At 48.5% G+C, this 22,553-nt stretch overlaps 1 long non-coding RNA gene across 1 annotated transcript; it reads right to left on the bottom strand.

Moving 5' to 3' along the window:
- Positions 1-13,572: 13,572 nt before the first annotated feature.
- On the bottom strand, positions 13,573-20,783 carry LOC135364054 (uncharacterized). The gene is made up of 4 exons (XR_010410491.1): positions 19,350-20,783; positions 18,585-19,264; positions 18,079-18,224; positions 13,573-16,467 (listed from the first exon to the last, which is right to left on the bottom strand). It is a non-coding gene; the product is annotated as an uncharacterized LOC135364054 (long non-coding RNA).
- Positions 20,784-22,553: the final 1,770 nt, after the last annotated feature.

The following is a 22,553-nucleotide window of genomic DNA, read 5'->3' as shown; positions in this document are numbered from 1 at the left end:
CTAGCATCTACATCAGTGGCTGTCATATATTAGGAATAAGTTTTGGAGTTTAACAAAGAAAAACATCTCCAAACACACGCGCACACACCCCCCCCACACACACACAGAAACTACATACATGTAAGACTGAAAAGTTATAAATGTGAGCAGCTAATACTTATTGTTCTCACCAACGCATGGTTGTCACTTGTAAGACCAGAGAGATTTAAAGATCAGTTATAATATATCCAACTTAAGAAAATCAGATTTTACATTTTTAAAAACATTTTTTAAACTGCGCCCCCAGGACCCAGCTGAGGACCCTCAATGGCTGCCCTGCCCCCTCTCAGATTTTACATTTCAAAATAAAGTTTAAGGAAAAAAAATTTTTATGATTTTTTCTTTTTTTTTTTTAAGACTTTATTTATTTATTTGACAGAGAGAGACAGCGAGAGCTGGAACACAAGCAGGGGGAGTGGGAGAGGGAGAAGCAGGCTTCCTGCTGAGCAGGGAACTCCATGTGGGGCTGGATCCCAGGACCCTGGGATCATGACCTGAGCCTAAGGCAGACGCTTAATGACTGAGCTACCCAGGCGCCCCAAGAAAAAGAATTTTTTTAAGATTTATTTATTTTAGAGAGAGAGAGAGAGAGAGGACGCGCACCCGTAAATGAGGGGAGGGACAAGAGGGAGAGAAGGAGAAAGAATCCCAAGCGGACTCCACCACTGAGCTCAGAGTCCAATGGGGGTCTTGATCCCACAACTCCGAGATCACCACCGGAAGCAAAACCAAGAGTCCCATGCCCAACCAACTGAGCCACCCAGGTGCCCCAAGAGAAAAAAAAATTTTTAAAGAAAAATCCTGAGAAGGGGGAACATGAGTAGCTGAAATTCCATGTATGACCACCAGATGGCGGAACAAGCTAAGTAGCTCCTCAAAAAAACACAAAACCAAAACCAAACATCCTTGTCTGGCCTGAGTTAGAATCTAATTGCCTTAAATTGCCTCCAAAACCTTGTATTTTGTCAGTTTGTCAGAGGAGCCTAGGTCAGTCAGTTCTGGGCAAATTCAAAATAGACTGAAGCTAGGGAAGAATTCACGAGAGATTTAGCTGAATTGGCATTGGCTTAATTCTTGAACTAGATGGTTTGAGAATTCATATTATATTACATTACATTACATATTTTGTATTTTTTGTGTTACATATAAAATAAAATATAATAATCTACTTGGAAATATATGTTGTGTATTACATATCAAGTTATTTTAATCCAAGAAATAGTATTCTTTATGCCTTAAATATTACAGCATTAAGGCTAATTATTTTTTAAAGATTTTTATTTATTTATTTGACAGAGAGAGACACAGCAAGAGAGGGAACACAAGCAGGGGGAGTGGGAGAGGGAGAAGCAGGCTTCCCGAGGAGCAGGGAGCCCGATGCGGGCTCGATCCCAGGACCCTGGGATCATGACCTGAGCCGAAGGCAGACGCTTAACGACTGAGCCACCCAGGTACCCCACGGCTAATTTTTTTTTTAAAGATTTATTTATTTATTTATTTTAAAGATTTTATTTATTTATTTGACAGAGAGAGAGAGAGTGCACAAGCAGGGGGAGCGGCAGGAAGAGGCAGAGGGAGAAGCAGACTCCCCGCTGAGCAGGGAGCCCAATGCGGGGCTTGATCCCAGGACCCTGGGATCATGACCTGAGCCGAAGGCAGACGCTTAACGACTGAGCCACCCAAGCGCCCCTAAAGATTTATTTGAGAGAGAGAGAGAGCAGGGAGCGGGGAGGGGCAGAGGGAGAAGGAGAGAGAGAATCCCAAGCAGACTCCCCACTGAGCGTGGAGCCCAAGATGGGCTTTATCCCACGACACTGAGATCACGACCCTGAGCCGAAATCAAGAGTCGGACACCAACTGACTGCGCCACCCAGGTGCCCCAAGCACGAAGGCTAATTTTTAAAAGAAAGACTGAAGCTATGTCTCTGTTCTCTGACAACGTGATACAGGATTTTTCCGAATTACTCAAATAACATCCACTTTAACCTCAATCATCCATACCTTTGTCATTTCTTTACTTCTTTCTCTGAAGCAGAGAAAGAGGATTCAGATCACTTGCAAGAACAGTAGAATGGTGGTTACCAGGGGCTTGGGGTTGGCGAAATTGCAGAGATGTTGGTCAAAGGGTACAAACATACAATTAGAAGATGATTAAGTTGATTATAGTCAACAATACTGTATTATATACTTCAAAGTTGCTGAGAAACTAGATCATAAATGTTCCCACCAAAGAAAAAAGAAATGATAATTACGGGATGGGATGTGTTAGCAATCCTATTGCAATATGTAGGTGTATCAGTTAACAAGTTGTACACCTTAAACTTACATGCAATGTTATATGTCAATTATATCTCAATTTAAAAAAAAAAGAGGAGGGGCACCTGGCTGGCTCAGTCAGTAGAGCATGTGACTCTTGATCTCGGGGCCCTGAGTTTGAGCCCCACGTTGGGAAGGGGGTTACTTTAAAAAATTTTAAAAGAGAATTTGGATCAAACTGAATCAAGGCTAATGGGACAAATCTAAATCATGCACCACCAGACGGAATGCAGTGAAGAGAACACAGCATCACTTCTGTGATATCCCTGCCAAAGATGCGTGACCTGGATTTAATCATGAAGAAACAACAGATAAGCCAAAATTAGGGACATTCCACAAAATAGCTGGCCTGTGATCTTCGAAAGCAAGTGTCGGGGTCTTGCAAGTCAAGGACAGACTGAAGAACCATTCCAGATTAGAGAAGAATGGACAGGACAAATAAAGTCACACATGATCCTGGACTAGATCATTTTGCTTAAAAAAAAGAAAGAAACAAACAAAAAAACAGAAAAGAACAAGAAAAGGAACAGCTAGTGACTTGCCTGGAGTCAGTCTGAGGATCAGATACTAACATTATCAGTGCTAATGTCCCGATGTAGATGGTTGAGTTGTGGTCAAGCAGGAGAACATCCTGGTTTGTGGTAAACACACACTAACCTCTTTAGGGGTATCGGGACAACAAGTCAGCCACTTACACGAAAATGGTTCAGGAATAAGTTATCTGTACTGTACTTGAGACTTAAGTTTGAAGTCGTTGAAAAACCATTAAAAAGAGAATTCCAAAGAAAGTCCAAGCACTTAAAAATACACCCGTGATTTCCTGGCCTGACTCAGAGTTACCGAATGAGAACGGCAGAGGTGTAGCCTTAAAATGTGTATTTTTAAAAGCATAGTCAGGCTTGGAGAGCAGCTAGTTCCATGGCCTGAGAAAGGGAAGAACAGCCTGTATGTGCAGACCAATTTCCTTCCATTATCTTTTCATCAAGATCATCGCTGGGGCAGCTTAAGAAATCTGTCCAGTCCAAGTTGCCTGGTTCAGTTAAGCCTCCTGAGGCTCCCAGAGGGGAGGACTTCCGGGAGCCCAGCCTGGTCCAGGGCCACGCTCTCGGTGTCCCCTTTTCTTTGACCATTAAGACACAGCCTCAGGTTATAGAAGCTGCGGCTTGGGGTGGGGGGCCTGGGGGGGTCTCCTTCCCTCCTTTACAATCCCCGAGGAACACTGCTGGAACTCTACTTTGCTCAGCACAGGATTGCTGCTGCCCCTTTTCTTTTCTGCCCGGACCCAAATGCTGTCCCGGCTTCTCCCAGTGAGTCCTTATGTACCCATACAACCCCTAAAAGTCACTTCAGGGAGCCCCAGGAGCTCCACCATCCAGAGGACCTTACAAGGGCTTCAGAAATGGCTCCCCATGGTTGCGGGCAACTCTGAACGTACTAAAAACCAACGAACGGTACTCTTCGAATGGGGGCATTGGGTGCCTTGTGACTTAGATCTCAATAAAGTTGTTTTAAGAAAATTTCTCCCTGTCTGTAACAGTCCAGCCTCACCCCATGGTTCAGTTTTCTGGATGTCATTCTTCCCACACTCCTGACTCCCTAAGCAAAGGAAGTGACTCTGTCCTCAGGGTTCCCTCCACCCTGCTGTGTCTCTCTGCTGTAAGACTCCCCACCCACCCCACCCTGTGCCGTGACTGACAAGTCTCTGACCCAGGCGTGGGTCTACGAGCTTCGTCTCTAGCACGGGGACCAGGACCGGTAAGAGCTTCGGTGGAAGGTTGTTACACAAGTAAAACACAATGATGTTGGAATATGGGCCGTAGCCCAGGGAGAGCAGGCTTGAATCAGAAACCCTGGGCCAGCAAGGATAACATAGAGACCCCAGAGGCCTCATGCGATAAAGTAGCATGCTACAGAGAAGGCAGTCATTCACATAAAGCTCACCCACCTTATCATGTGGAACTAATAATAGCTACCACTTACGGAGTACTTAAAACATGACAGACTTAGAACTCTAGGCATTGTCTCATTGTTTTAAGGGCCTCCATTTCCCCATTGAAAATCCCAATGTCCGCATGCACGCTTTCATTAAATTGATTTCCCTGAGACTACCTCTGTGGTGGGAGGACAGAATCTCACCCTCACCCGAAGGAGAGTCTGCAAGAGCCGAGAGGGAAACTGTAGATAATGCCAAAAGTGGAGACGACCCTGCTTCACGGCAAAGCCCCAGGCCTTAGCTCCGTGTCTATCTAACAATTATGCAAAAGTGTAATTTTCAAAAAGTGAAAAGCAAATATAGGGAGAATAACGGCATTCAGATGGACCTTCCCACTGTCCGCAACTAGAAAACTGGGAGGAAAAAAGAACCTGCGTTCAGACATTGGGCCACAGGCAGTGCGGGCCGAAGCGGAAGGAGGCGCTCTGCGGGATCACCCACCTCCTGCCTGGAGTGCCCAGAGGGGGTCACCCAAAGACTGCAGCTTCACTACCGTTGAGGAGACAGAGACTGGAAAGGTGAGAGCTGGGGAGAGCTACCCCCAAGTTGCCTGTGAGTTCCCGGGCTCAGCCTCCGTGTGCCTGTTCAGGGAAGAACGCAAACCCCTTCTCTCCCCTTACTAGGTCCTGGCCGGGGGTGCGGTACATCAGACCGGCAAAAGATTAACAAGAGAAACGTTTTGAAGATTCTTTTTTTTTTTTTTTTATCAGAGAGATATCATACACAAGCAGGGGGAGCGGCAGACAGAGAGAGAAGCAGACTCCCTGCTGAGCAAGGAGCCCAACACGGGACTCGATCCCAGGACCCTGGGCAGACGCTTCACTGGCTGAGCCACCCAGACGCCCCAACAAGAGAAATGTTTTGAGCAGGAATATAACGTGGTACCAAGGCCCCGGTGTAAGGTTTGACAATTTCCATGCCACACACGTGCATTTGCTGTACGATCCAGTCATTCCCCTCTCAGGAAGAAGAGCGAAGACTTCTGTCTGTGAAGGTTACAGCGGCTTCATTCCTAATTGTCACAAACGGGAAATAACAGGAAAATGGGACACGGCAAAGTGCTAGGAAGGGACAAACCCCTGATCTGTGCTGCAGTGTTGGGGACCCTCCTCGGGGTGCCGGTGAGAGCAAGTCTGACATAGAAGAGTAGATGACTTCATGCATATGAGACTCTGGAAAAGACGAATCTCATCTACCGTGACGGAAGGATCATGTGTTGCCTGGGGCCCAGATTGGAGTTCAAGGGAAAGGGGCCCAGGACGTTCTGGGTTGATGGAAACGTCTGTCCTTTGATTGTGCTGGTAGCTATGCTGGTGTGTACATTCAGTTCAACTCGCCTTGAATTCTACCCTTAAAATGGGTACATTTTGTTACATGTAATAAGGTATTCAATAAAGTTGGTAGCAAATATACAAAATGAAGCTGTATCAAACTTAGCTGCTAGGTGAAGGAAACAGCAGGCTAACAAAGCTGTTTCAGAAAAAGGATATGAGAAGGAGAAGCAAATATGTGCCCCCTGGAAGAATTAATACAGAAACAAGACTGCAAAATGAATACGAAACAAAGTTGTAGGGTTTGGATTGTAATCTTCCTACTTGCATCTCTAGGAGACAACGTTCGTTTGCCAAGAATCCTGCATCTCTCTCAGATTTCTAGAATTGAAAACCTGCCCTTAGAACTTGATTAAAGCCCCAAATTCCACCACGTGACTAACCCTACTCACGCTCAGCAGGTCTCTGAACAAGCAAATGGTAAACTCTCTGCCTCATTTCTAAATGTTGGGTAATTCTTCCTTACAATTAGAACTTTGGAGATGTGTAAAACACATGCTGGGGAGAAACAATTTTCTACAAAGCCTTTCATTTGTTTTTACTGTTCTCAGCAGGGAGAAAGGGTTTGAGTTATTTTTACTCTCTCCCCCTCCCCACCAGCTCAGACTGTAACTCATTTGCATATTTTGCAAGATTTCAAGGAAGAAGAGGTCAAGTTGCTTTTTGCAAAAAAAGTTTCACTTTGCTTCTGATAGCTCAGTGTTACATGTAGACATAGGTTACTTTATAAAAATTTTCATAGCCATTCTTAGGACTCAGTAGACAATTATTTTCATGAACATTTCCAAAAATATTATTAGACACAATAAATTAATATTAATTGTTTTTACTTGGCAAAGATGAGCTGGAACTAAGAGTATTTCAATTTTCCCAGCTTCTTCTGAGTATGCTGGGTTAAATGGGATGCCTCTTAGTCAAAGAGTAACAAGTATACTTAAGAGTCACAGGCTAATTCTTGGTAGTACTACCCTGAAATTTTGAACTCTTGGTGTTCTGCCCAGAAATTAAGTGCATGAATGATTTTGATGACCGGGTAACAAATCATTTTGCGAACTGATTACTTTAAGTTATTTTCTTTCAATGAAACTGAAGGAAGTCCTGCTGAGTTGTTAGTTGATAAATCGCTACAAATGATTTTTTACATCACCATTTGATTTTTGTCTTAAGTGTCCAGAGAATTGAGAGGCACTGACCATCTATTACTGTTTCTCAACATTTACACGCAAAAACTGAAACGAGGGATAGGACTGGTGCTCAATCTCTCTCATTCAAGCAAAAAATATATGGGGCACCTGGCTGGTTCAGTCAGTGGAGCATACGACTCTTGATCTTGGGGTTGTGAGTTCAAGTCCCATGTTGGGCGTAGAGCTTACTTTAAGAAAAGTATTTACAGATTCATAAAATAACTAACACATTTATTTTATTATGAGATTTATTTCCAAAAAAACTTTTATGTCAATTTAATGTTTCTCAAAATTTATAGTATATTTGTGATGTTTTGGTCAATTATGTGCCAATAATAACTTTAATGATAAATCAACAAAGAAGAAAAACATTCTAATTCTAAGAATTTATGGGCTTCAGAAGTTTCTTTTTTTTTAATTTCAATTTGTGTAGATATTTTTATCAAAAGTAAATATGCCAGATGATCAGTAAAAAAATAAAATAAAATCTGGTGCAGGAAGTGGAACGGGAATATGACCTTTTTTTTTTTTTTTAGATTTATGTATTTATTTTACAGAGAGAGAGCACAAGCAGGAGGGACAGAGGGAGAGGGAGAGAGAATCTGAAGCAGACTCCACACTGCATGGGGATCCCGACGCAAGGCTCAACCTCATGACCTTGAGATCACGACCTGAGCCAAAACCAAGAGTCAGATGCTTAACCGACTGCACCCCCCCAGGTGCCTTGGGGAATATGACTTTAAGGTTCAAGGAAAGTTTGTACATGTATGTTTCTTTTTTTTTTTTTTTAAGATTTTATTTATTTATTTGAGAGAGAGAGAATGAGAGAGAGCAAGCACATGAGAGGGGGGAGGGTCAGAGGGAGAAGCAGGCTCCTCGCTGAGCAGGGAGCCCGATGCGGGACTTGATCCCGGGACTCCAGGATCATGACCTGAGCCGAAGGCAGTTGCCTAACCAACTGAGCCACGCAGGCGCCCTGTACATGTATGTTTCTAATGGGTTATGGTAGCATGGTATTTACATTCCCCTTTGGATACAGTTTAAAAGTAACACTTTTACATTAAAATTGCAGTATTTATAAATGCTAGGATTTACATCTTTTGCAACTACTTAAGTTGAAAACATTTAGCTATCTATATAAAGCCTACTAAGGAATACATGCCATTTTTGAGAATTCTTCAAAAAGTCTTCAGGTCATTGGTGACATATAGACAACTTCTTGGGAAATGGAATTCCAGTCAGGACGGGGGTAAATTCAAGCTTTGACATGTCCCTTCTGTTCCAAATCAGAACAATGGTGGACAAAACATAAAAGAAAGAAACTAAAAATATATATAATAATATGCAAAAAATAAGATAAATGATCCCCTTGACTGGAAACAGAAGACACAGAACTGAAGCTGGAAGGAGAGTGAGGTCCTGAACTTGGCAGAGGAGGATGGGGGTCAAATCCAGGCAGGAACGGGCCCTGGAGATGCACCATGTTAGGCATGAAAAGACACGCAACCAGGGGACAGGGTCCAGACTCACATTGTGTCCCCCACTTGCGAACAGGGACCAGGAAAAGGTGTCCTAACAAACTCATAGACCGTGTGTAGCGCAAAACCTCCCAACAACCTTCCAAATAGGCATGATCACCCCTGTGGGAGGCAACACAATGGCCCCACAGATGTCAACATGCTGATCCCCGGAACCTGGGCAGATGTGACCTTGCCTGGCAAAAGGGGTCTGCAGGTGTGATTGAATTAAACGTCTGGTGAGGGGACACCACCCTGATGATCCAGGTGGGCCCAGTGTGGTCTCAGAGGTCCTCCTGAAAGGAGTCAGGAGCGTTGCAGCCAGAGATGTGACATCAAAAGCTGATGGCCCAGAAGGAGATTTGGGGGGGCTCTACCACCAGCTGTGAGGATGCGGAAGGGGCCGCAAGCCAAGGAAAGCAGGCATCCTTAGAAGCTGGAAAAAGCAGAGAATGGATTTTCCTTTAGACCCTCCAGAAGGAACACAGCCCCATGGACGCTTTGATTTCAGGACTGCTGTCTTCCAGAACTTTAAGAGAATACATTTGCATTGTTTAAGCAAGTGAGGTTGGGGTGATTTGTTACTGCAGCAACAGGAAAAGAATACAGCTCCCATTTGACAGATGGGATAAGCGAGGCTCGCCAGAGGTCTCCCAGTTAGTGAAAGGAGAGCCGGCACCTATGTGCTCGCTGGCTGGTTTCAAAGTCCCCACGCTCTCCCCGACTGGGCCTGGCACGTGCCTGTATCTCAGGGCTAGCAGGGCCTCCGAAAGGGGATTGGCAGGGCCACCCTGGGCCAAGCCCAGCCCTGCTCAGAGACAGGGGCACAGCCCTCCAGAGGAGACATTCTGCCCTTGAGCAGCCGTGATCACCACCAGAAGTCTGTGCTGCGGCGTTACGGCCCGCCGGCCGGGCCGCAGTGCCTGGGACCAGACGCCATGCAACAATTCTCCCGGCTGGAGAGTCTAACTCATGCCTAGCTCCCAGCGCCTCCACTGCCAGGCTGATGCAGTTTTAAAAAAGTGCCAGCTTTTTGCAGAACTTCTGTTCAATTATCGGATGCTGGGGGCCAGCCCCTGAGAGCTCTTCTAAGTACTTCTCCTTCCAATTGAGGTGGGTGATGTCAGCTCTGGGAACAGCGTGTGCTGGAAATAAATTTCCTTTTAGAGGGACATGTCTGAGCCAGAGCAGTCAGGAAAAAGTGGGTCAGCGCTTGGCTTTTTTTTTTTTTTTTTTTTTTTAAGCAAGTACACTCATAACCAGAGCTTTATTTGGGCACAAAGCCAAATACACTTGGCCTTTTCAAGTCTCCACCGTCCTGCCCATGTTCCGGCCAGAGACGGTGGAAAATGGTCTTAGGCTGATTCAGGAGAGCAGGGCGGGCAGTTTGGCCCCCCTGCAGCGGCTCAAGGTGGAGACGGGCACCGAGCCCTCGCTCCCCAGGCGTGTGTTCATTCTCTATCACTGCTGTAATGAACTGCCATGAAGTTGGAGGCGTAAAAAAGCCCCACGAACTTATCATCATACAGTTGTGTAAGGCGGAAGTCCAGTAGGTGGGGGGAGCATGGTCCGCAGAATTCAGTTCCCGGCAGCTTTAGGGCTGAGACCCTGTTTCCTTGCTGGCAGCTCGCTGGGGCCCAGGTCCACTCCAGAGGCTCCTGCCCCAACCCCAAAGCCAGAAATCCGAGTGCAGGCCCTCCCACAGCACCAGTCTCTCCTGCCATCCCTGCTGTCGAACCTCTCCCACTCTTGCCTGCCTCTTCCTCTGTAAGGGCTCCTGTGCCTACTCTGGGCCCACCTGGATAATCGGGATAACCTCTCCAACTCAAGGTGGGAGCTTTAGCACTCAGCAAACTCCCCTTTGCCCTGCGAGGAGCATATCCACAGCTGCTGGGATGGGGGCCCTGAGATCTTGGGGAGCACTGTCCAGCCCACCACAGGCAGGAAGCACATCGACTCCAGCCCCCAGGAGGAGAACAGGCTCAGTGACAAGACATAGCTGGCATTCAGGGAATGCCTGACGGGCTGTACGTATTTCCTCCTGACCCTCACACCGGCCTGTGCAGACAGGTCATCCTCCACTTAGTGCTCCAGGAGACTGCAGCTCAGAGGACGGGAGCGATGTGTCCACTGACAAAGTCCTAGTGAGAGGCGGAACCCAGGTCTGTCAGATTTCAAAGACCAGAGAGGCCAGTGTGAGCCTACAGTTAGTAAATGGTGTTGTTGGGACAGTGCACACTCACTCCAGAGCCTGTGATGGGGCTGGTGCAGAGGGTTAGCATCTCCTCACCACTGTCAGAGGGCCACTTCCACCCTCCATTCCGTCCCTTTGTTCTGGAACACTCCCCCCCCTGGCCTGAGCACTGCTCTCATGGGACCTGGCTCACTTGCCCAGTGCACCTGTCATGGTGGGTGCAGCCCCGCCTCCTCCACCAGCCTGGAAGCGCCCCACCAACCCGCTCTGTAACCCCAGCACAGGCCTGAAATGTGAGAGGCTCTGAGGCGAAAACCACATTAGCAACTGACCTTATCCTCCGCCCCACATCCTGCTCATACACACCTGGCCTTGCTGCTGTGGGTGGCGGGGGCGGGGGGCGCAGTGTCCTGAGCTAGAGCCGGGGGGCAGGGCCCGCAATGGCCGCCAGCTTCCCACACTGGGGCTTCCCGCGCGGGCCGCCACCACTCAGCTGTGGGACGTTGTCCCTCTTTGGCTCCCAGTTTCCTGGTCTACACAAGGGGGCTAACACAGCACCTTGTAGATCCGTCAGTAGGGTTGTTGACGCTCAGCGGTGCCCACGTAAAGGTTAGCTGTTGTCATAGTATTAGGATTCTTTTAAATATTTTTCTAAAGATTTACTTACTTATTTAGGAGAGAGAGAGACAGCGTGAGTGGGGGGGAGGGGCAGAGGGAGAGAGAGAATCTCAAGCAGAATCCCCACTGAGCCCGGACCCCAATGCAGGGCTCGATCCCACGACCCTGAGATCATGACCTGAGCCAAAATTGAGAGTCAGCCGCTTAACTGACTGCGCCACCCAGGTGCCCCAGTGCTAGTATTCTTTTTAAAGAGTTGAGAGTTAGTGAGAAGTGTGTCTGAATCCCGCTTGTCTGCTTGGCGGCTGTGTGACCTTGGGCACGAGCCTCCAGCTTCATCTGTAAAATGCAGACCTGGTGCTTCCTTCAGAGCAGCTGTGGAGGCGAAAGGCCTCAGGGCCTGCAGAGAGCCCAGCAGGGGTTGCACATAGTAGGTATGCTCACTACTACTGCTGCCCGAATCCCCCACACACTGACAGAGGCAGAATCTACTTCATCACTCGCACTCTGACGAAGCCACCCTCACCTCCTTCATCCACTCAGTAAGCAACTCCTAGGGACTTGCCACGTGCCAGGGCCCACGTGGGGTCTGCAGTCAGGCCCAGGGCTTACCCCCGGAAAGTGGGTAGAGACACTTGGTCAACTGTGTCCAGTGCCCCTCATGACTCCAAGATGGTTGCAGCAGCTCCAGGCATTACACCATCATCTATCAAACCAGGAAAAAGGGGTTGTTTAGTCTCACACTTCTTTTTTTTAATTAAGGTATAATTCACATAATAAAATGTACCATTTTAAAGAATACAACTGAGGGGTGCCTGGGCTCAGTCGTTAAGCATCTGCCTTCGGTTCAGGTCATGATCCCAGGGTCCTGGGATCGAGCCCCGCATCGGGCTCCCTGCTCGGCGGGAAGCCTGCTTCTCCCTCTCCCACTCCCCCTGCTTGTGTTCCCTCTCTCGCTGTGTCTCTCTCTGTCAAATAAATAAATAAAATCTTAAGAAAAAAAAAAGAATACAATTGAGTACTGTTTGGTATATAACCATTTCTAAGTGTACAGCTCAGTGGTATTAAGCACATTCACATTGTTGGGCCACCGTCACCACCATCCATCCCCAGAACTCTCTTCATCTCGCAAACTGAAACTCTGTACTCATGAAACACTAACTCCCCAAAACCTCCTTCCCCTTAGTCCCTGGCAAACACCATTCTACTTTCCGTCTTTATGATTTTGATGACTCTGAGTCCCACTTGTACTTTTAAAGCCCCTGGTGATGACACTAGGCACATAGGATAATATTGGATAATCTCCCTATGTTAACGTCAGTTGATTAGCTACTTAATTCAATCTGCAACCTTAATTCCCCTTTGCCACACATCCTAACGTACTCACAGGTTTCTAGGGTTGGGTCAGGAACTCTCTGGGGACCATAATTCAGCCTACCACATGGTGTGAGGGAGAACGAGAAGGGCTGCCATGTGGACACCCACCTCCAGATATCTGGGTAATTGTTCGTACTCCTAGAGCAGCAAGGACGGCTGGTCCAAGTGAATTTATGCTCTTATTTTTTCACTCCTGAAATAAATCTGCCTTAGTCGATATCTTCAATATAGATTCAGGAGAGAACACTCAAAAAAGTATATTTCCACGGAAAGTTCATAGCAAAGCCAGAACTCTGTGTTCTCCTGTCTGGATGACGAGGGATTTCTCATTAAAAGGCACGTAGTTGATTTCATAAGAGGGGAGAAGGTGGTTTCTGAGAGCAGCCCTGGGTGGATCGATTTAATGCACTCAGAGAAGAATGTTCTGTGGCCTTGTGGCCATGGCATTTTCCCCTGACTGTTGATTGAAAGACGTTTTTTCATCAACTTTAAAGCCTTATTTCTCTGATCTCTATTTGGATCCCTTGAAATAAGCTGTGGACGAGCCTTAAATCCCTTCCCCAGGGGCACTAAATCTTGACTACGTGAGCTGCTCTCATTCTATGAACATTTGCTGAGCACCTACTATGTGTCAGGCCCCATGCCAGCCTCACGAACAAGCAAAGGTCACTGCTTTCCAGAACGCGAGGCTAGCCTTGTATTTGCAGAAGGCACAACGATGAAGTGGGACAAAGTGCCATCATAAGCTGCTGGGTTTTCGGAGTACTTTTCCCTCCCTTGGGCACAGGCATGGTTTAAGCCATGCTTATCTCCCTTCAGACTGAGAATGTCCAGTGTGCACCTCTGGAAGGGATTACAAGTGTTGTCTTTCAAACACAACATGAGCCTGGACGGCTAAGGGACCTCCTGACATGGGATAACTAAGAAGTCAATACATTGACAAGTGAGGGTTGACATTTTAGCCATATATTTTTTTAAGTTTTATTTATTTATTTTAGGGAGAGACAGAGTGCATTCACATGAGCGGGGAGAGGCAGAGGGAGAGGGAGAGAGAATCCCAAGCAGACTCTGTGCTGAGCACAGAGCCTGATGCAGGGCTTGATCTCATGATACCGAAATCACAACCTGAGCCCAAACCAAGAGTCCAATGCTCAATGGACTGTGCCCCCCAGGCGCCTCACCATATTTTTTTTTTAATATATTTCAAGAAAAATAAGGGAAAGAAGAAAAATATTCCAGAATTGCACTATTATAAGACACAGCTACTAATTAAATGTATTTCCTTCCACTAGTCTGTAAACAAGGAGCAATCATTAAAAGGAGCAAGAGAAATGCTTTAATATTAAGCAAAAATGCAGGATGCCAAATTGGACAAAGAACAAGAATGAACATACAAACTGAATCTGCCCATGGTAAACGCCTGGGAGGGAACTACCAAACGTGAACTCTGGAGTAGTGGAGGCATGTGGGAAGTCTTTATTTCCAAAGCTTCCAGTAATGGCAGTGGGCCCGTGGCTGCAGCTTGGGGAAGAGGAGGGGCTCGGCCATGCAGGGTACCAGCGCCCAAGTCGAATGGAACAAGGTTTGTAAGGGTATGAAACAAAGGCACGGAAAGAGCCAAGAGGACTCAACCACATAAGAACTGCAGGAGGAAGAAGCCAGTCTCTGGAGTTGGCCGGCCCAGAATCTGAATCTTATCTCTGCCTCTTCTTTTTTCTCTCGCTTTCTTTTTTTTTTTTTTTTAAGACTTTATTTATATAAGACAGAGAGAGAGAGAGAGCACAAGCAGGGAGGAGGGGCAGCGGGAGAGGGAGAAGCAGACTCTCTGCTGAGCAGGGAGCCCAATGCAGGACTCGATTCCAGCACCCTGAGATCATGACCTGAGCCAAAGGCAGATGCTTCACCGACTGAGAAGCTTAACCAGGAGGCCCCCTCCCTTTTTTTAAGATTTATTTGTTCATGAGAGAGAGAGAGAGTGAGAACATGCGTGCACAAGCGGGAGGGGCAGAGAGAGAGGGTGAGAGAATCCCAAGCAGACTCACCACTGAGTGCTGAGCCTGACCTGGGAATGTGGATCCCATGACCTCGAGGTCATGACCTGAGCCAAAACCAAGAGTCTGATGCTCAACAGACTGCGCCACCCAGGTGCTCCTTTTTTTTTTTTTAAGTAGTCTCCTCACCCCACGTGGGGCTTGAACTCATGACCCTGAGATCAAGAGTCTCACACTCTATGTCTGAGCCAGGCCGGTGCCCCTCTGCTTCACTACCTGACTCTGCGTGAGCCCCAAGGCTGCTCTGAGCCCCTGTCTCACCCCCTACAGAATGGGCACAGGAGGGCTGATGAGATGACCACGGTCAGGAGGACCGCGGTGGCAGGTAGAACGTCAATGGAGCACCAAGTCAGCGCTAGGCACCAGGGCGGGGGCTCCACCACGGTCTCTCTTCCAAGGCGAGAGGCAGTGGGGAGTCAACGAAGGTAAGGAACGTTCCCAAGTTTCTGGCAGCCCATGAAGGACTGCAGGACAGCTGAGGGGCTCTGATCCGAGGTCAGGAGGACCCAGACATCACCGTTTCACACAAGGCCAAGAGCCCTGACTGAAGGGAAGACAGGCTTCTCACCACTAAAGCACATTTGTTTCTTTTTGCTTTATAAGATAGTTGATACTCGTTTTTGGTGGCAGTTATAAGAGTTGCTATAAACACTGAATTAATAAATACTGAACCACTGCTCCTCAGGGACATAGGTGGTGAGGTTTCTGCAAGCCCCTGATCACGACATTTTCGCCAGCTGGACAATAAACAACTTCATTTCATGTGTGTTTCTATTTAAAGGCACTTTGACAGGGGCGCCTGGGTGGCTCAGTCAGTGAAGCGTCTGCCTTCGGCTCAGGTCATGATCTTAGGGTCCTGGGATCGAGCCCCGCATCGGGCTCCCTGCTCAGCGGGAAGCCGGCTTCTCCCTCTCCCTCTGCCTGCCGCACCCCCTGCTTGTGCGAGCTCTCTCTCTCTGTCAAATAAATAAATAAAATATTTTTTAAAATAAGGACACTTGGATATATATTGTTGATTCTGTAATATTCCTTGATGCCGAACTCACAAGGAAACTTGAGATAGCTGTGAAAAATTATTTCCCGAAAGCTTTCCCAGATTTTAGCCCAAGTTTCCAGTTGGGGTGGTTGTAAGTACATGGTGCCTACAGCAACATAGCCTGACTCCCAGCTAATGGGAGCATCCTTCACGCCCCCGAGAGTTACGAACATCATCTTCAGACTGGATGTAGTTCTTATTCCTGACATTAACAATACCTTTCCTTCCTCCCCTCGCCCACCCCCGCCTAAATCTGGCCAGACCAATGGCAGGAGCTAGTGGAGGGCAGGCAGTGGGTATCTGGGGACACCTGTACCACATTCTGTGTTCGTGTATCTTACTTATAATGACTACACAATACCCCATCAAGGCTACACCACTGTCACTTAACCAAATGCCTATCCTTCAAGAGCTGAATGTTCCTACGTTTACTGCTATATATAACATTGTTCTGAGCATCTTTGTGCATAATGCTCTTTCCAAATTTCAGATGATTTCCTTAGAGACAGTTCCAGAAGCAGAATTCCCGGATCAAAGGCAAAAGCCTTTTAAGGCCGTAGATACACATGCCAGAGAGTCCCCCGGGACGTCAGTGCACAGCCGTGCATGAGCCCATCCAGGCTGGCCAGTGCGGGGGGAATGCTTCATTAATCAGACTCACTGAAAATCCCCACCAGAGCTTCAGATCGGCAGAGGCTCCCACCAGGGTGACCACACCAAGCGGACATGATTCCGTGCCAAAATGAGGTGTGCAGCAGTTTCACGGCCTTCTACGCTCCAGGGCGGGGACTTAAGCTTCTTTGGGGCCATTCTGGAAGATGGAGAGACATGATGATACAGGCTCTGGGAGCCAAGATGCCCCCCTCCCCCCGGACTCTAAGCAGGTGACCCTGCCCCCTCTGCTCCTGATGGGCTTTTCCTAAATGTGCTCACTGTGTTAACTGTAGTTATGTGAGCATTTATTTGTTGCTTGGAATTAAGGTACAAGAGTCCCCAGACAGACCTGTTTACAAAAAGAAAAAAGAAAAAAAATCTAAAAGCAAGAATTCCTCTAACAGCTAAACATCTTGTCATAAAGAAAGGTAAATTTAACGTGCATGCGTTCTAGGCAAACGGATCTAGACCTGAATCCTATCTGGAATCCGGGTGGCCTTGGGCTGGGGTCTCCTCTTACTCATCTGTTACCCGGGGTGCTGACTCACTCCCCGCCCCCCAGGCTGCAAAATGACTTAGAACGTGGGCTCAACTAGCTTCTTCTTCCTTCCTGGGTGGGAAAGGATAGAGACGATTGGCCCGTGAGAGGGTAACATCATTTGTCACCCAAGCCAGGGCACTTTAGAGGGAAGCGGGCATTTGTTAATAATTACTGTGGTTCAAACAGTGTAAACCCGGGACACGAAGCAGAGAGCTGCTCTCTCACGGCGCGAAATTTGTCAATGGATGGACATTTATCTATAGCACCTTCTGTGCCAGGCACTGGGCAGGTGCCTTTTCCTGCTGGCTTGCTGGCTCCTCACACCAGTCACCTCGTAGCTGTTCTTCCTTTACGGCCGGGAAGGGGGTACCCAGAGAGCCAAAGCAATTTTCCTGATGCCACACAGACCAACCAGTCGCAGCTGCATACTAATGAAACTGAGCACCCAAATGAGCCACAGGGACACAAAGTGCTCCTGGACATCCCTGGTGGGGTCAGGGAAGGGCAGGCTGGCCAGGGCCTGGAGGAGCAGGAGTGGCCCGAGGGTTCTGAGCTGAGAGGCATCCTGGCTCTGAGAGTGAGTGCCCGGCTGGAGGCTGTGTGTGTGTGTGTGTGTGTGTGTAGGCAAGCACTATACAATCCTCACTGGAGGAGAACTGTAGCGCCCTCTGCACTCGGCTCTGGGGTGGGAAAGACCCCAGGCTCCCACCTCCCGGCCCCCCAGACCTCCCCCTCCCAAGCCACTCCTGGTTTCCAGGCTACCATTAACCCAGACCCAGGCAAGTGCCAGGTTCTGATTAGAAACACAAAAAGGGATTCACAGTCATGGGCACCAGCAGGGAAAGACACCGGGGCTGTTAGTGACTAGGAGACCTGTAGCAGGCACCGCCTGGAGAGGGATCAGGCATGGATGCCCTGGGGGGCCTGATTCCCGCCAGTTATTTCTAAATCCAATCATTGATGGGTGGAATTAAGAGTTTTGTGGTTTGTGAATCAAGAGCTAAATTCTGTAAGCCTGAGGGCATGGACCCATGGGGACAATGGTACGACTGCTACACCAGAGCTGGGTCCTGCACCCCTTCCCAACTCCTCCCCGCCCCACATCATCAGGAATTCAGGTCCTGGCCTCTCCCTCTTTGCAGCTGCAGCCACAGCTGTGACTGGGGTCTGTCTTTCTCTCCAAAGCTTTGATCAACCATACGGAGCTTACTTCCCCAGTACCCCCACCTTTGTGTAAGCTGTTCCTTCGGCCCGGAGTGCCCTTCTCTCTGTAACGGGGGTCTGGAGGGGCGCACCTCAGGACGGCGGCGGTTCCTCATCCTCCTTGTACATGTCTGCTTTCTCTCATTTTTCTGTATCATCTAGAAGTGTTGCTTTGGTAATAAGAAAAAAATGATGTGTGATGATGCTGGTAAGTCCCAGGTCAGATTTCACCTCTACCATGAAGCTCCCCTCACTTCCCCCAAGGGGTGCCGATGCTGGTCTTCTGCTCACTGGGGCTCCCTCTGCCCTCGGGTGCCTCCCCAGCCCCTGCACGTTTCCTGCAGGACCCTGCCCACAGTCTGTGGCGCCCTGTCTGTCCCCACCCGAATTACCTCTCCTCACCCCACTGACTCCAGAAGAGCAAGGACGGTGCCTTTCCTTCGAATCAACTTCATCACGATAGAACTTCGTACAGTAAAAGGCATTCATTTGAAGCGTACAGTTTAATGAGTTTTGACACACATACACACCCCTGTGAGCACCTGGCACAATCAGGACCCGGATCGTCTTCCCGCAGGCCCCCGTGGCCGGCTCCATCCCCACCGCAGCAAGCAACCGAGGGTCTGTTCTCTGTCGCTATAAATTAGTTTGGCCTGATCTAGGATTTCACATAAACGGAGTCATGTACTCTTCTGTGTCTGGCTTCTTTGGTTTAGCATAAGCTTTGGAGACTTGTTTGGGTTGCTGTATGGGCAGTTTTTTCTGGCGAGGTCCATTGTGTGGACGTGCCGTCATTCGGTCACCAGTCCATCTGTTCATGGGCATTCGCGTTGTTTCCGTTTGTGGCCACTGTGACTGAAGCTGAGCTGAACGCTCAGGGACAATCTTCTGTGTGGACATAAGCGTTTGCTTCTTGGGCTCAATATCGGGAGCGGAGCTGCTGGGTCACATAGAAGAATGCGTTTAACATTTTAAGAACTGCCAACCTGTCTTCCCAAGCGTTGGTGCTGCACAGGTTTGTGGGAGCTGCGCGGTCGCTGGCTTGCTGTCGTGCGGGCACCCCTCCGCCCCGCCTCGCCTTGCAGAGGCCCCGCCAGGGCCCATCCGCCGTGAAGGAGTGCAGGAGAGGGTCCCCTTAGCTTTTGTTATGTTGTTATCATTTCCAGACCAACGTTCATTCTACTTCCACTTCCCTGGGTGTTGTTGAGATCTTTTATTTTCAAATAATGACACAAGTTATACATGGCCAGGGTGCAGAAACAAGAACATAAATGAAAACATGGTTTTTAGATTACCCCCGCTCTCTATCCAGAGATCCATGTGCCAGGCTCCACACTGGACAATGGGAAAACAAAGACGAATAAGACACTTTCCCATCTTCAGGCTGCCGGGGCTCCGAATGCATAGACAAGGACCAGCTGGAGGAGAGGAGGTGCGCAGGGAAGGCAGTTAGGACACCTGCAGAGGGGTAAAGAAGGGACATCCAGGGGTCCTGGTGAAGAGCAGGTGGGCCGGAAGTGGGCTGCATGGGGGGCTGGGAGTTCCCAACCCCCGAGGTTAGTGCGAATGACGCCCAGGTGGTCCGCTGCCCACTCAAATGTCAGGCGCCTCACTGCTTCAGCCTGGGATGCACACAGTCATGGAAGACTCTGGGTTCACTATGATTTTTTTTTACGCTCAGGGATAATCTCTCCAGGAGCTTACGGCCACCTTCGCTGCCTCCTCCTCCCCCTGGCCCCAAGTGTGGCATGACCTGGCACCCATCTGGTGCTGACATGCGTATGTCTCTCCCCAGCTCTGCAGTCACCCCTGCCCCCCACGCTTGGGTGTCCACAGTGCAGCTGGCCCCTCTTCCACCTGCCAGTCTCCCAGACATCTTGGACTTCCCGTGTCCTCAAAGGAACTCTTGATACCCCTTCCCCATTCTTCCCATCTCAGAAATAGGCATCACCATTTCCTCCAACCTCCAACGAAGGAGTCATTCTGGATTCCTCTTTTCTTCCTCACGTACCTCCAATCTAGCACTAAATGCTGTTACTTTCACCGTCCAAACCCTCCCCAAATCCCTGCAGGTTGCTCTATACCCCACACCACCTAGACCTTCGGAAGCACCATCATATCTTGCCTGAACTGCTCACCACACCCTAACGTAATATCATATTGGCCAACAACATTTTCTGCAGAAGTAGAAAAATGCATCCTAAAATTCATATGGAATCTCAAGGGACTCTGAATAGTCCAAACGCTCCTTAGAAAGAACAAAGCTGGAGATCTCGCCCTTCCTCTCCACACTCACTACAAAGCTGCAGTAATGTGTACAATGTGGCATCGGTATACACAGACATAGAGACCGGTGGACTAGAACAGAGCCCAGAAATAAACCCATGCGTGTACGGTCAGGTGATTTTCCATAAGCACGTGGTAGTGGGAATACTTTATAGAGACAAAGCAGAATGGTGGGTGCCGGGCTGGAAGTGGGGAATCAGTGTTTAGAAGGCAAGGAGTTTCAGTTTGGAAAGATGAAGCAGTTCTGGAAAAGGATGGATGATGGCAGCACAATGTTAATGCACTTAACACCACTGAACCCTACATTTAAAAATGGCTTCAATGGTAAATTCTGTTGTGATATTTTGCCATGACAAAAAAAAATTTTTTTTTTTTAATCATGCATCAGCTCTTGTCACTTTCATGCTGAAGACTCTCCAGGGACTTCCCACCACCCCACCCTGGACCAACAGGCTCTGCACAGTCTGGCTCCCACCAATCCCTCCCCTTGGCCCGGACACACCCCCCCCCAGCCCCTACCCCCCACACGAAGGTCTGCAGCAGCACCGCAAGCCGCCGCCTGTTGGCAGCCATCACGATGGTGGGCTCTGGTTTGCCCCTCATTATCCCCGTATTCAAGCCATTAGCTGTAATGACAGCCTGGCATAATTATATTTTTACAATTTGTATAATTATATTCTACCAAGTGTAACGATCATTATTATCATTATCAAATATTTATTAAGCACTTCTAGCCGTTTGAAGCTAATAAGATGTGCCCTCCGTTCTTAAAGATCTTCTTTCCTCATTCCATCTCAAATTCATTTCAGCTGAGCTCATTCTTCCTTCCTGGGGAAGGAACAGGAACTTCTGGGTTTTTGCCTGGGGCTTTCTATCCACGCACTCCCATGAGCTTCTCAGTGAGCCTGGGAGCAGATGTTATGATCCTCATTTCACAGACGAGGAGACTAAGAATCGGAAGCCAGTAATAGCAGAGGTGAGATTCAGGCTGGACTCTTTTCTGAGAGCAAAGGCATAGCTACTCCTCTCAGGCAGTGTAGCTTGGCTTATTAGGATGGGCTCCTTCCTTCCCCCCAGCCCGCCATCTTATTTACGCCGTACATGCCAGGTACTGTGCTAGGCTAGAGGGAAGAACATACCAGCAAACCGATCACTCTAGAACAATGTCCTAAGTCAGGGGCCCAGCTGGTGGCGGGTGGGTGAAACAGGTGATGAGAGAGGGAGGTGGGGCCTGTGGCAAAGCCAAGGGCACAGGACTCCTATAAAGCCAGCCCATCTTGACTTCCCACTCTTTAAGTTCGATTTGTAAGTGAAATCTCCAAAACTTTAAGTGTTGGCAACTTTGGCAGATACTGGTTATTGCCTAACCTACAAGCAACCCCTGGCTTAAAACTCACCTCCCACCCACCCCCCAATTGTTCACTTACCCTTTGATCTCAGGAAGACAGCCCCATGGTATAAATCTTAATTGGTTCAAATTCCCTTTGGCCAGTGATTGCTCTCAGGGTGAGCTAATGACCCAATTCTGACACAGGAGAGTTAAGGGAAAGACTGTTAAGGAGATCATCCCCTCCTCAGTAAAAAGACACGGCCACGAAACTTAATGAGCAAAGAGCCTTGGCCCACTGCCCTTTGCCTTGTTCCCAGCTAATGTAGTCAAGAACTCTGGAACCATGAGGTTACAAGCACAAGGCCTAAAACCAACATGCCAAGAAGGACAAAGCAGAAAGACAGAAAGATCTGGTGTCTTTGGAGACGTCCTTGCTGCATCAGCCCCAGATGTAGCCATGACCACTTGTACAAAACTTCCATCAAGCGAGCCCTGGGTGTCATCAGAGAGGGTGGCTGGAGAGAGAGCAACTGGCATGTCCGAGTGGGGCATCCTGACCCTTGTTGATTAAAGGCCCCCTGCGTGGAAGGTGCCCTTTGGTGAGCACTCACACGGGCTACACGTCCCCTCATGGTTCCTCTAGCTCGGGGTTCATCTACAAACACCTTCCCCAGACTTTCCTGTCAAGTCTCCAGGGTCGTTCTGTCCATGTTCCTGGGCCACCAGTCAGACTGTGCGCTACCAGCCCTGAGCTGTCGTAGACCCTGCACCTCTGGCTTTCTCTCCATCCAGGCTGGCGGGCCACGGGCCGCGGGGAGAACTTCTCTTCACCTTCACCTTCCAGCTACGCTCACAATGGATGGAGTGCAGGCTCTGCCGCGTT

This window comes from Mirounga angustirostris, unplaced genomic scaffold, assembly GCF_029215605.1.
Source record: "Mirounga angustirostris isolate CCGP_5_RB_7025 unplaced genomic scaffold, mMirAng1.0.hap1 SCAF_4, whole genome shotgun sequence".
In the NCBI taxonomy this organism is placed as follows: Eukaryota; Metazoa; Chordata; class Mammalia; order Carnivora; family Phocidae; genus Mirounga; species Mirounga angustirostris.
The sequence above is the reverse complement of the archived record's forward strand: the minus strand, read 5'-3'. Positions and strand labels throughout refer to the sequence as shown.